Consider the following 13,770-nt stretch of genomic DNA (forward strand, 5'->3'; position numbering starts at 1 on the left):
GATACTTTGAGCAGAAATTAAGTTCCTGCATGTATGTTCACCCTTACTTATCAGTTACTATTATTGCACCAATCCAAGCACAATGAGTGTAGGTGGTTGGAGGAGAAGTCACCCTTTTCACATGGGGCCAGAGCTGAAACTTGAGTAGATGATGCAAAGCCATTGCTCCCCATATCCTCACCTCAGACTCAACCTAGCCCCATGCCACTCTGAAAGCACTCTCTTGTTTTCCCTTCCCTGTAGCCCTTTCTGCCATGGTCCATGGTCCTTCCTCATCTCCCAGACCATTTAAACCTTGGCTGTGCTCCTACTGTCGTAGGTAGGTGCCAAGTGTAAGCCAGAGGCTGCAACTTGAACTGAAGCATCCCTGAGAATATTGGGAACTCTGAAGCTGCAGCTTTTTTAAAGGACTAAACCTGTGTAGGGCATGATCCGTTGCAGCTTATGTCTGTGAGGCAGCATCTTCCAGCTGCTGTTCTCCCCATGGATAAAGATATCCTCAGCTGGAATGATCTGCGTCCACATTTTGTATGGACATATTAAGTGCTTGGAAAAGCTCCAAGTACTTCAAATGACACTATAAAGGGAAAACTACAGAGTGAGACTACAAGGGAAAAAGTGTTGTTAGGCCCATTTTATTGAAAAAGAACATATTTTTCTCCTATCTAGGTAAACATAATATTGATTATTATGACTGTATGATTAAATGATCATTGATAGGCATATTTATGTTTTATTGTTTATGTATACCTGTAATTACTTCAAAGAATGAAATACAGAATTAAGTGTATTAGCAGCACTGTCTGAGCCATAGAAAGGCACTATAAAGTCTGCATAGACATGAGTCATGCCTCTGAGATATAAAATAATTATCCAAATTAAAAAAATAGGAGTTCAAGTAAAGCTATCACGTGGCAGGTTTAAAGCAAAGGAAGAACTTTCTTCATACAGTCAATAGTTAAAAGGTAGAATTCCTTACTACAGGCTGTTGTTGATGCTGAAGCTTACATGAACCTTTTTTTGACAATTATAGCATGCCACAACGTCTGTCTGCATCTTTAGTTGAAGCTTTTAAGCAGCAGGTCTCTGGAAGTACAGGAGAATGGTACAGTGCCCCTGTGCCTTTGTCCTGCTGCTTCTTAGGATGTAGATGGAACTAGGATGTGGACAAGAGGAGCTTTGGTTTGACCAGCTTCTTCAACTCATACAGTAAAGGCTAAATGTGGCACAGACGTAAAAAGGGAAATAAAGGTCAGATGCTGGTTTAGTTAGCTCTGGCATCAATCCAACAATGCAATCAAATAGTGCCTGAGAACCACAGTGCACTGGAGTACCTCAGAGTAGCTTCAGCCCACCTCCTGAAGGACTCTACAGGCACCAGTATCACACTTCCCACTCAATAAGGCACACACAGGCATACATTTCCATCTGTCCACTTTCAAGATCTGGTTCCATCAGCCTGACCTAAGAAATTCTGCTCCAGTGGAACCCATTCACTTCAGCAAAGACCCCCTGTGGGTACTCGACAACTAAAATTCCAGTCTTGAAGAGACTTGAGTACATACCTGCCATAGCATGCAGGCACCCACACAGCTCCCTGCATGCATGTGCTTGCTCATGCACGGAGACAACTCCTTGACAGGGACCGTTCTGCAAGTCCAGAGGTGTTCATAGATGCCAACTCAGTGTGTACAGGTGTGTTAGGACAGCTATCAACAAAATCCGGTAGAAGTTCTCCAAATCCAGTGGTGTGCACCTAAGTGGAAAATTTGCCTTATTGTCCTCGTGTTTCCTGCTGTCTTTTGAACTTGTCTGATTTTGATGCAAAGACAGTTGCTCTTCCTCTGCTTGCTCAGTAGCTTACACCACAGGATCTTGATCCATAGCTAGGGAGCATGTGCCGCGACAACTTTCCCAGAGCAGCTGGTGTGCCAGCAACTTCTCCCTATGCTGCATTTGTGGGGAGACTCCAGAGAGAGGACATCTTTAAGCCCTGCTGCAGTCCTACAGTTCACATATGACTGCAGCTTGTCTCTGGCTCCCTAAATCTGATGGGCCTGCATGAGAATCCAAGGTCAGCCATGGCTGTGTATAAGGAATGTGTGAGACCAGCACTGTAGCAGAAAAGCGAGTACTGATGGCAGTGCTTTGTCTAACCCATTTGTTTTACTTTCTTCACTATTGCAGAAGTTGTGACAATAGACAGATAAGTAAAAGTAAGGGTGATACATGTATTCTGTTTCCTCATCTGCCCAGGGTTTATGGACTTTCTCTACAAAGCTGTTATCTCGCACTGACTACTCTGTAATCACCAGAACATAGAAATGTTAGCTTTCTTTGGATTGGGACCTGCATGTGGTAATGGATGAGCAGAAGGGAAATTCCATGTTTAAGGAGATGAGCATTATGCAATTCAAAGGGGCCACAACTTTTCCTTCAAATTGAATATGTGAGTTTTTTGCTTTGTGAACATCTGAATCTGCTGATTTCTAGTAAGAAATATCTATACTTTGTGGTAATGGCATGACCAAAGCACAGAGGACCACAGCCTTCCCAACAGATGGGTGGGCACACACTGGCATTCTGAGAGCCATCAGATGATATGGTTTGGAGAGCTGAGAGGAAGAAGAAGTTGCAGGAGCAGTTTTCTAGTAGAGGTAATCGCTGCATATGGCTTTAGCTTGGGCTGAGTTTGCCCGGCATGATCCAGCTGCCTTCACCTCAGCAACACGAGCTGGTGCCAGAGCAGGGGCCGTGTGCCCTACCCATTGCAGGGGAGACTCCTATGAATTTTCTGAAACTAGACTCTCAGAACCCCCCAAAGGTGACCTCTTAGGTCAAAGCCATCCAGGGCACCCTCAACAAGAACACTGTCCCTGGCCAGGCAAGAGATTCATTTGCATTTGTAGCCAAGTCTTGGCTTCATTGCACGCAGTTGAAAGCTGTACTGTCAGTTTGTTTGCTCATCCTCCCCCAGATCTGGCATTCCTCTGATTTTGTAGCCAACTGGAGGTTGTTTTTATTTGGACCAAATCATGCCTTGGGGCAAAACTGACATCACTGCTGGGCCTCATTAGGGAAATGAGGAGGAGGGTGTGGGGAGCTGGCTGAAGGAAGCACCTCAGTTTCCCACCACTGAACTGGGAGGTGAACTCTGCTTGCCAGACAGGTTAGTGGGGTCCACCATATGACCAGGTTTCAAAGCAGCCCCTTGCCAACACCCTTCAGCTATGAGAGGCGCAGGAATCTTGTCAGATGGAGAGCTTTTCATAAGTTAAGACTTGCATGCTACGTGGTGTAGGCAGCTCTGTGGCTGTCTTGTGTTTGTTGGGGGATTTGAGGATTTTAAAAAATCGTCTTAAAGATCAGTACTAACAGGGCAACAGGATTTCTGTGCATCTCTGGTAAATTCAGAATCATGGATCTAAATAAATGAAGACTAATCACATGGTTGTCAATAGGTGGTAAGGTTCTTTTCTTCAACTAGTGCAGTAGTTCTTACCTGGCTTAGTTATAGCATTTCCAGCTTGGAAGAGAGTAATTAGTGAAAATTACAATGATTATTTAATTAGCAAACTTCCTTTGCTATTCCCCTCCCCTTTTTTTTCCCCTTGTGTTTAGGTATCACTGTGACATTGCCTTATGTTTCCCACACTTTTCCTTGTTTTATACGTTATACAGTGACTGGACTTTAGCTATGTACTTCTTGGCTTTCCCTTTTATCTGGTTCTTTCCGACCTTTGGAGTTGGATTGTGTAACCCAAGGTGCAAGTAACGTTTTTCCACTGAAGATCAGATGCATGTCATATAAGACCTTTTCTTTAGTGACACTTTGTAGTTGCTAGTTCAGTGTGCAACAAGTAACTAAAGTTCACTTGTAAATATTGTGAGCAACTTACCTTCCAAAGAAAAGTACTGTTTGAAGAGAGCTGAATGTCTGTTTTAGCCACCCCAGCAGCAAACACCACTGCTGGTGCTGCTGACATTGTTCATCTCTCTCTTGTTTCACACTAAACAGGACAACAAAAGCATTCTTAGAAATGGGCTGTTTCTAAACGTATCAGAAGCTTGTTTTGTCCAGCACCTAAAAAATTAAAGTGTGTTTTTTCAAGTCCTCTCTTTTCATTTTGGCACAAAGTATAGATGTTCGCAGAAGTATCAGTAAACCCTGGCTCTGGAGATGAGCTGCTTCTCATTAAAGACTGATGTGCTGTTGTCCTCTTCCTTCTTTAGACCTGGCCATCATTTGAGGTCAGACTTTAATTTCTGAAGAATGTAATTTAAAGCTATTTATAGCATTTCATGATTATCTGCAACTACTAATGAAACAGACTGGCAACAGAGAAAAAGATATCTAGCAGCTGCAGCTGCTTTAACTCTGCTAGAGGTATTATAGAAAAGAAAGCCTTAAACATCCCAGCAAGTTTAACAAGTGGGCAGAAGCAAGCCAAGTGTCTGTTTGATTGCAAAATGTTTTACAGGCAGAAGCCAACAACACTGGAGGCTCAGAATCCCTGTATTTAAAGTTTACTTTGCCGTTTCTCTTGAGTGGGGTCAGTGTTGTAGTGAATAATTTATAGGCAGCATGAATGAGCTCATTAGTCACCTTTTCAGAGCTTAAATGAGGTTTGCGGTTGTCATTACACGGGCCTTCTGTTCAACGGCATGGCAGGAGGATGGCTGGCTGGCTGGCTTCTGGCAGGCAGGAGAGTCCATCTCCTTCTAGCCTCCACTGGCCTTTGTCTTCTACTGGAACTCCCATCCTGCTGCCCGGTGCTGGTCCAGTAACCTGCAGGGGTTTCTCCAGTGATAGCTTTTTTGTCGCTGTTATATGTGATGCTTGGTTTGATATTGTGTTGTTTTTGTGTTGGGGTTCTGTTTTTTCTTTTCCATTATGAAAAAAAAATACTGAAGATTATGTGACAACTGATGTGGAATAAGTAAAAACCTCTGCCTGCATACAAGCAGCAAAAGTGACTTTTCTTCTCAAATGTGCTTCAAAATTTTGTTACAGCCATAGCATTTTTTTTATCCTTGAAATGCTTATGGAAATGCTAAACTATGGTGGAACTAGCTGAACCTTAGGAGGAGACATAACTATCAGTGTTTATAGGACTGTGGATTTAAAGAGAAGTAATTCCCAAGATTGTTTTTAGTGCTTCTGCTGATAAGGCCCACTCCATCTTTGTGACATCCTTGTGAGAAACCTGTGGAACAAGAAATTTGCCTGCAAAAATCTGTGATATGTCAGATGCATCATACTTCCAAGATCACCACAGCTGTTAACTGAAGTTATCTGTTGACAAAAAGACGGAAGCAGTGCCAAAAGACCCAGCATAACTTAATGCCCCAGTCAACAAGTCAACTCATAATCATAATGAACTTTTGTCACCAAAGCCAAAAGCTACTCATGGGGAAAGCCACCTCACAGGACATGAATGTGGTAGCCAGGAGGATCTCCATCCATAACTGGTCACAGAAGTTGCTGCTGAGATGTGGATAATTTAGGTGCGCTTTTTTTTTCTGTGCCAGCTTTCCTCCTTCCTTCCAAAATCTTGCTTACCTTCTCTGTCAGGCATCTGCTCATCCATGGAGCCCACCTCACCTGTGGCTGCAGAGGGGAGCACAGGACAGCACAGAACCTTTCTGCAGATACTACTGACTCTAGTTCTCCCACTGCAATTTTTCATCTCTTTCTGTTCCTTGCTCCCTGATGCATTTGATAGGATGGCCTGTAGCACTAAAACCACACCAAGGACAGAAGTCTCTTTAATCATTTTATGACACTATACTTTTTTTCTTTTTTTCTGTTTGCAGACACAACTGTAGGTTGGTTGTGCTTGTGCTTCATCACTGTATCACCTCACTGTATCAGGCTCTTGTAGCCATCTCTGTGTTGCTGCAGTCTGGGAATCTGGACCTGCATCTCACAGAATTTCCTCTGGGAACAGTGTTCAAGAAATGTACAGGAAAGGAATGCTGAACCATGACGAGAGGAAAGCAGCCTGGAATATCCTGTGCTACAAAGAGCTGGAAATCAAGCTGGGACTCAGTACAGCTGTAGCTAGGAAATCCACCTGGTGCAAGCAAGTGATGAGAGAAGAATAATTGCCTACTGACTTACAGCACTAGTGATTGTAAATTGTGTTTAGTGTCAGCTCCGGAGATCCCTAGCTGATAAGATACGAACACAAACTTCAATGTCTGTGAGACCCTGTTGCAACTTAATTTTGCATGCATAGATATACAAACAAAAGACAAACTCCCTGAGTCTGTGAAATGAACAGCTTATATTTAGGACTTGAGATGTTCAGAAAGAATTTTGTTTTAGTTTTAGAAGTTCAATTTGCCAATACAGTTTGAGAACTGTTCTCCATTGTCATTTTCCTTCAAACTTGTGATCTTCTATGCAGTAGAAGTAAAGCAGTGTTGGCTGCTGCCTCTCCTCCACCATGCTTTTTTACATGCAAAAATACAGTTGATTTCTGGTTCTGCTGATTACTCATAAGTTTGACTTCAGCTGCCAAATGGTGACTACTAATGTTGAGATAATTCCAGGACACATTTTGCAGTATTACATCTGTACAATAGATATCCATGCACTGTGCACCAAACCCCAGAAAACTGTTCTTTCTTTTTTCAGCCTCTTTAAACACTGCAACAGTCCCAGAAATGCTGACTTGCATTGCAATTAATGTACTGGCTGTGTTAGGTGTGATTTCAGACCAATATAGCCATTAGAGCAGAAGACTCCAGTAAAGATATGTTTATCCCAGCAATACTTGCTTCCCACTGGCTAGGCTACTAAAATAAGCTGCATTGGTAGAAGCTTCCCTTTACTGGTGTAAGCTGGGTTTGTGCTTGGAGTGCTCGTATGCTGGTGTAATTACACTGGAAAAGCATCTCCAATATGGACCCATTTTAATAAATGTATGTAGGACAAACTAGCATGCATGATACTCTCCTCCCACCACACTCATGTACAGAAACACACTTGCTGGTAGCTTGTCAGCTGCATGTAATTTTAGCGCTAAGTATACTCATTTCCTTAGAAGCTGCAAGCAAGTGTTACTACAACAACATCGTAAATGTGCATACATTATTTTATAAGGGAACTATTTCATTAAAAAAAATCTGGATTTTATTGGAAGAAATTAATTGTATTTTAACCTGTGAAACAGAAATGTTCATAATCCTGACAAAGCTTTGTATCAGTGCTCCTTTTCTCACTGATTCAGTTCTGCTTCTGTTGGGGTTTGCCAGCTGGGACAAATGAGAACTTGAAGAATAATTAAATGAAAGGTTGGGAAAATGCTTTGTAAATCTGATTCCATGGACTCAAGTGAATAAGCAAAAGACAGATCTCCTATCAGTAAGTGGAGTAAGCTGGGCCTTTATTGTTTGTGCAGCTTATACCTTTAGCTAGCATGTGGGGTGGGAGAGGAAAGGGAAGCACATGCTTGTAAAAGAGCTGGGGTAGGAAGGCAGGGTACAACCACACTGGGAACAGCGGCTCAGTAAGAGCTGTCCGTTATCAGGGGAACAAGGCACTATTTGTCAGTTGGTACCTCAGAACGAGCCAGACTCCGACTGTTCAGGTGGGAATTCAGATGTGGCTGTTTCTGTCCCCCAGAAGTGGGCATAGTGCAAACAACAAAACCAGGCTGGTCTGACATGGTTAAAAACAAAGAAGTGCTGATACTATAGGTTTTGTCTGAGGGACTGGAGAATAATGCTGGGAAGAGGAGTTGTGAAAGAGGAAACGAGCAAACGTACATTGTAGTCATGTTTTAGTTTTTAATAGCACCCGAAAATATTCAATGTGGTTTTGCTCTGTACAAGATCAAATCCATTGCCTCAGAGAAAACAGAAATGACAAGACTGATGGGGATTGAGATGGCCAATGTACAGCATTAGAGCCTGAGATGTGTCCCACTCTGTGGGTCTGATCACAAAGGGTAGCAGCCCTGTCCACTTTGATCTTTGAAAGGTATCTGGCACATCAGGACCCTTTCAGAATTGGGAGGTTTTTGTGTACAGCTGCATGTCAAAATATAAATCCTAATGACCAAGCTTAGTTGGCAAACTTGCAGCAGACGTCAGGGAAGAAATTTTACTCTGATGTGGAGACTGGCAAGGATGCCAGTCAGTGGGAACATAATTGGAGAAAATTATAATCGGTTAGGAATGGAGGCTTAAAGGTGAGGATGGGAAGTGCAGGTGTGCTGAATGGTGAGACTAGGAAGGTCAGAGGGCAGAAAGTAGAAATATTTAGCAAGATCACGTGGCATGGCTATAATACTAGCAAAAAAAGATGTTCCCAGCTGAGATGGAGGGGAGAAGATGAGCTTTGGAGAGCTGATAAAGAGCTCATGACCTTTGCTGTGCTTGTTTTGCAATGATGGCTTGTGGAAGGTTATCAGGGATTCCAATCTAGAGGAGGATAAGAGTATAGGGAGATGGCTGGAAATCCTCATTAAATAAGATACTGCAACATCTGCAGTTGGCATTCTGAAATCTGAGTGGAAAGATTAGACTGTTGTATATTAGCTCACAAGGCTAAAGTGCAGCTCTGCACTGTTGGTACTTCTAATCGGCCTTTGGTATGGCGTATACTTTGGTCTCGATGTACAAACAGTTTTCATCTGTCAGTGCTGCAAATCTTTTGCTACATGAGTTAGTGCTATTCCTGTCTTAGAAATGGGGAAATCGCCACCCTAATAAATTTGGTGGCTTGCCTAAGATTACAGTGAGTTACTTGCTGGCCATACAACGGATGTTCTGAAGCTGCTGTAGTCTCTAAGCCAGCAATTAATGACCTTTCAGTGGTGCCATGTGAGACTATCTTCTCCTTTCTTGAATAAGTTGTATGAAGTATTCCAGCCAAGAGTCAGAAGAAAATGAGAGACGCTCTTCTCAAGAGGCAAGATACCAGTGTTTACCTCACTGCTGCTGTTTTACTGCTCTGCAGTCAAGAGCTGCAGTCACTGCTGAGCTCAGGGGTGAGTGGGAGTCAGTGAGAGGCTGCTTCTCATGAGACCTCAGCAGAGAGCCCCATGCCAGCCCTCCAGCCCGGTGTGCAATCCACCCTCCTGCTCTCCTTAGGCTTCTGCCTCGCTCACTGCTAGCTGCTGTGTACCATCACACTGGCTTTTCTGTCTACATGGCCAATGTCCCGTGGTGGTCCTTCTCTGTAATCCTTAGTGTGTGCTGTGGGGAAATTCCTACCTGCCACAGAAAAGATACAAAACTCTGCAACTGATCTTATTCCACTAAAATCGGTGGGGAATTTTGTCACTAATTTTGAACAGAACTGAGCTGTGTACCTGCATCTGTGTGCACACATAGTATATGCAAGGTGAGATACTCTTTGCATACTACCCCGTATGTCTCACAAGGCTTCCCCCTTCAGAAATACTTCTCATTAGCCAAATTCTTCTTGGTAATCTGTTGTAAGACACTTGACTTTTACAAGTGATGATAAATCTCCTTGCTTGCTGATAGACAGGTTGATTCACTCAGAAAACCATCCAAAGCATTTGGAGCAAATTCAGGTGGGTGGAGCTAAGACTTGGTAATTTAGTTTGGGTTTGAAACCAAAGGGCTGTGAGATAAGAACTGTGTAAACTAATGGCCTGCTGACTGTTAGAGTGTTAGGCCTGGTGGAGGGAGTCACAGGACAGGGTTAGCAGTGGGTAAGGATGATACTCTGCTGCCTGATAGGTATGCTTCCCGTTCTTCAATCCAGCTACTGGCATGTCTTCATGAAAATATGCGAGAATGTGAAATAGCAGTTTGCTGGGTAGGGGAGGGGAAGCAAAAGAAGGTCTTAGTGAACTATGACAGGAATTTCTGTTTTGAGAGAATCAATGAAACTTTTTTTAGCCCTGCACTTTGTGAGTGAGGTAGTTGTCACTCTTCTCTAAAAATGTGAATTTCACAAGCACCAGAGGTAACCCATGCCTTGGGAAACGACTAAGTATGGACATAGACACACAAGAGGATACAGTGGGGATCCTGGTTAAGAAGGATAATATTGACTGTGTGGGCCAGCACAGAATTTCTGCAAGGTCTTGGGACAGCTGTCCCAAGACAGCTTTTCTAAATAAAATGGCTAAAATGCTTCCCCCCCTCCTTTCTTCTCCCCTTGTCTTAGGGATAATTTCTGTGTCCAGGGAAACTCCATTGGAAAGGATCTACCAAAATATCTCTATTTTTAACTCATATTTTGTTGTTTATACCTTCCTGCAATGGATCTTTTCAATACTGAAAGGAAAATTAATTTTGAAGTGTGCCAAATTACAAGTATTTTTTACCCAGAGTGGAAAATCCTCAATTATTGTGGATTAGCTCTGAAAAAATTTCATGTCCTTGTTTTTCTAGTGGACAGTCATACCCTAATTCTGTGCCGCAGATCACTGAAGCTGCTTCAGATCAAGCGTGTTGCATATGGGAGACTATACATTTAATGAGTGATGTCCAGGCCGGGCAACTTCTCTATTCTTTTAAAATCATGTTAATTCCCTCCAGTTAATTTAACTGATGGTAAGATTTTCTTACTCGAGTTAATAGTAGTTATGTCAAGATATGGTAGCAGAGGAGAAAATGCACCATTCTTCTTAATTAAATCAGGCCTTATTTTAAAGCAAATTTCCTTAGACTAAAGAAATGATATGGGTTTGCTGGGTTTTTCTTTCCCTCGGCAGTTATTGCAGATTTCTGCAACGTAGGTTTTTACTGCACACCGTGAAGACAGACCCTCAGCAGAAGCCATAGTTTGATGACAGGGCGAGTCAGCAGCAGAGTCTGCTCGCTTTATACTCGGCTTATGTGGCCCGCAGCCCGGCCGGCTCTCCCCTTCCCTGCCCTGCCCTGTCCTGTCCTGTCCGCCTCCCAGTGGGACCTGGCACCTGCGCAAGTTACCGGAGCAGATGTGTTTAAAACTGGTTGGCGGACTCCTGTAATACCGTAGGCTCGACTTGGTGGACTAGCAAGTTTTCCCCTCGTCGGCAGGCATTAATTGCCTGCCAGGAGACGTGTAGGACGGAGCCTCGGTGTTTCGGTGGTGAAACATGTCTCCCTGCTCCTCTGGAGCGGGGAGGGAGAAGCGAGGCTCCGGTGCGGTGATCTGTGGACTTTTGGTGCTTGGTGGCGACCGTGTCGTTCATGGCAGTTTAGCCGGGTTCGGTCTGTCCGGGTCTCCTGTCACCAGCGGCCGCCACGCCACGGGTGCGGGGAGACTCGTACAAGTATGAGCGCGGCTGCCGCGGGAGGGGACCGACGGCGCTGTCAGGGCTCTCCCCAGTGGAGACCTTTCCTGCGGCGCTTCCCGCCTTCCTGCCGACCTCGACCTACGCTCCTGCCTCAGGCGAAAGCCGGCGGCCCAGCGCGACCCCGCCGCCAGGCCCGGGGCACCGGCCCGCCCGCCCCCCCGGAGGCGACCCGCGCCGCGCGGGCCGGAGGGGGCTGGCGTCCCCGCGGGAGGCCGCAGCCCAGCAGCTGGCGCCGGGGCACGTGCCTCCGAGGGCGGCAGCGGGCCGGGGTCCCCACGGTCTGCCGCCGAGAGCGCCGCCCGCGCCGCCGCCCTCCCTCCCCGCCGGCGGCCCTCCCTCCCTTCCGCGGCTTCTCCCGTCTCGGCTGGCCCAGCCCACGTTTTTCCTCTCTCCCCTCCCTCCCTGGTCATGTGTCGCCTTTTTTGTTTGCAGTGGAAACAATTTCTCGCTCTTCGGCTCGCACCGAGGCGGACCGCTGGCCGTCGGGAGCGCGGGGCGGGCGGGGGGCGGGCGGCGGCCGGGCCCCATGCTGGCGGCGGGGCCCCCTGCGCCGGGACCCCCGCGGCACCCTCGGGGCTCGGGCTGAGGCGGGGGCGCGCGATGCTCGGCTCCGTCAGATGAAAGTTTGCGCCACTGCCATGAAGGGACCGCGGTGAGCCCACCGCCGCCTCCGCCCCCCTGCCCGCCAGGTAAATTGTTGTTGTCGTTCACGGGGATTGCGCAAGGCGCCGGCGGGCCCGCCCGGGGGGCGGCGCGGTCCCGCCCGGCCCGGCTCGCCCCGGCCCAGCCCCGCGCCACAACTTGGCCAGGAGTTGGTGCGCGGCCGCGGCGCGCCTGCTGCCGCGTCCCCGCCGAGCCCGGCCGGCTGCGCCGCGGGGCCGCCTCGGGCCAGAGGTGGTCCCGCCGGGGGCTTCCGGGAGCCTCTCGGGCCAGGACTTTTGAGGGCGCGCACGGCCGTCCACGCGTACGTATGCAAAGGCGGCTGGCGGGCGGCGCCGGGCCGGCGCGGTGCGGTGCGGTGCGGCGCGGCGCGGCGCGGCGCGGGGAGGGCAGAAGTTGCGGGCGCGGCGGGGCCGGCGCGGGCCGGTGACATCTGGCCGGCATTGGCGGTATGCGCGCCGCGCGCCGCCCGGCCCAGCAGTGCCGGTCTCCTAGCAACGCCATTGATTGGCTGCGCCGGCGGCCAATGAGAGCTCGCCCTCCCTCCCCCGTCGCGTGTCGTGCCCCCTCCCGTGCGGCAAGTACGGTGGGAGCGCGGCGCGGGGGGACTGCCCCGTCTCCCCCCGGCGTTCCGCCCGCTCCCCTCCCCGCCGTCCTCCGCGGGGCCGCCGGTGCGGCGGGCGGCGCGGCCCCTCGGGCGTGCGGGCGTGCAGGTACGCGGTGGAGCACCCGCAATTGGCAGCGGATTAAAAATGTTCGCCCAACTGCGGGCTCTCATGTGACCGGCGCTCCTTTGTCTGGCGGCGGGGCGCCGTGGCAGCCGCCACGGGCCTCTTTAACACCCCCCTCCCCCCCACCCGCACCCCATGCCCCCGGGCACAGCCACGGCCGGGCCCCGCCGCCCCAAAGAGCGGCAGCCCGGGGCAGCTCCCCCGCCCGCAGGGAGCCGCTCTCTGGCCGGGCCTCCGTGCGGTGGGGATCTGCGGGCGGCTGCTGCCCGGTCACCCCCGGCATCCGTTACATGAGGACCGCGGCCTGGAGAAGGGGCAATGAAAGAGAGAAAGAAAGTGGGATGGTATGATACGGCCCTTTGGGAGGATACTGGCAAATAAGCAAATTAAACAGAAAGAGAGCAGCATGTTGTCATAGCAACAGTACAATTAAATTACTTTACTGTCAGCCATCATATAATTTTCCTGTTTAGAAGCTCGTGGGACATAACTTCCATTTGGAGTCAAAGTTGACTGTGTGGTGTAGGTAGGTGATGCTGGTGCCCCTGGATGCCGGCGATACTTGTGTTTACTTTCTGGCTGTGCTGGACTCTGTTTTGAAAGTGAGGAAGTGAGACCTATGCAAGTTTGGCCTCCTGGTGTTTGTATCTGCCTCAGTATTTTTTCCTGTTCCAGATACTTGTGTAAAACCACCCATGTTAACTGTGCTGCTCGGGTGATTGTATTAATGGTCTCCTGTGCATGAAGGTTTTGTATAGGTTTTTTTAGTTATAGCTACTTTAGTGTAAAATGTTTAGAGAAAGACCAGACAAACTTGCCTTTTTCATTTTTGCCCTTTTCTAACACCTAAAATACAGTCAATTGTTTCTCTTTCCCAGAGCAACTATCTTGCTCTTTTTTTTTTTTTTTCCCTCTAGCCTGATTATTTCTTCTGTTGTTACCTGTAGTTTTTTTGCCCTTCTATTACAATGTTGACTGTGTGACTTCAGGAAACTGCCGAGGATACATTTTAGATGCAGGGAATCATTTTGCTATTATTTAACATTTGTGCAGGAAGTTTTGTTACTTTTAAATCCTTTATTAACTCTTCCCAGTTTTTATTTTAC

The 13,770-nt window shown here is 47.5% G+C and overlaps 1 protein-coding gene across 6 annotated transcripts in view; it reads left to right on the forward strand.

The window, feature by feature from the left end:
* FOXN3 (forkhead box N3) overlaps window positions 1-13,770 on the forward strand; it is a 211,584-nt gene that overhangs the window by 62,295 nt on the left and 135,519 nt on the right. For 3 of the 6 annotated variants that reach the window (XM_061997854.1, XM_061997859.1, XM_061997860.1), the window contains exon 1: window positions 11,783-11,962. The exons of 2 other annotated variants lie outside the window; for them this stretch is intronic. The gene's annotated coding sequence lies outside the window, so the exon portion shown is untranslated. Of the gene's footprint in view, window positions 1-11,782; window positions 11,963-12,216; window positions 12,238-13,770 lie in introns of those variants that run through there. One more of the 6 variants, XM_061997858.1, reaches the window with a different exon arrangement.

Source organism: Colius striatus, chromosome 6, assembly GCF_028858725.1.
Source record: "Colius striatus isolate bColStr4 chromosome 6, bColStr4.1.hap1, whole genome shotgun sequence".
Lineage (NCBI taxonomy): Eukaryota > Metazoa > Chordata > Aves > Coliiformes > Coliidae > Colius > Colius striatus.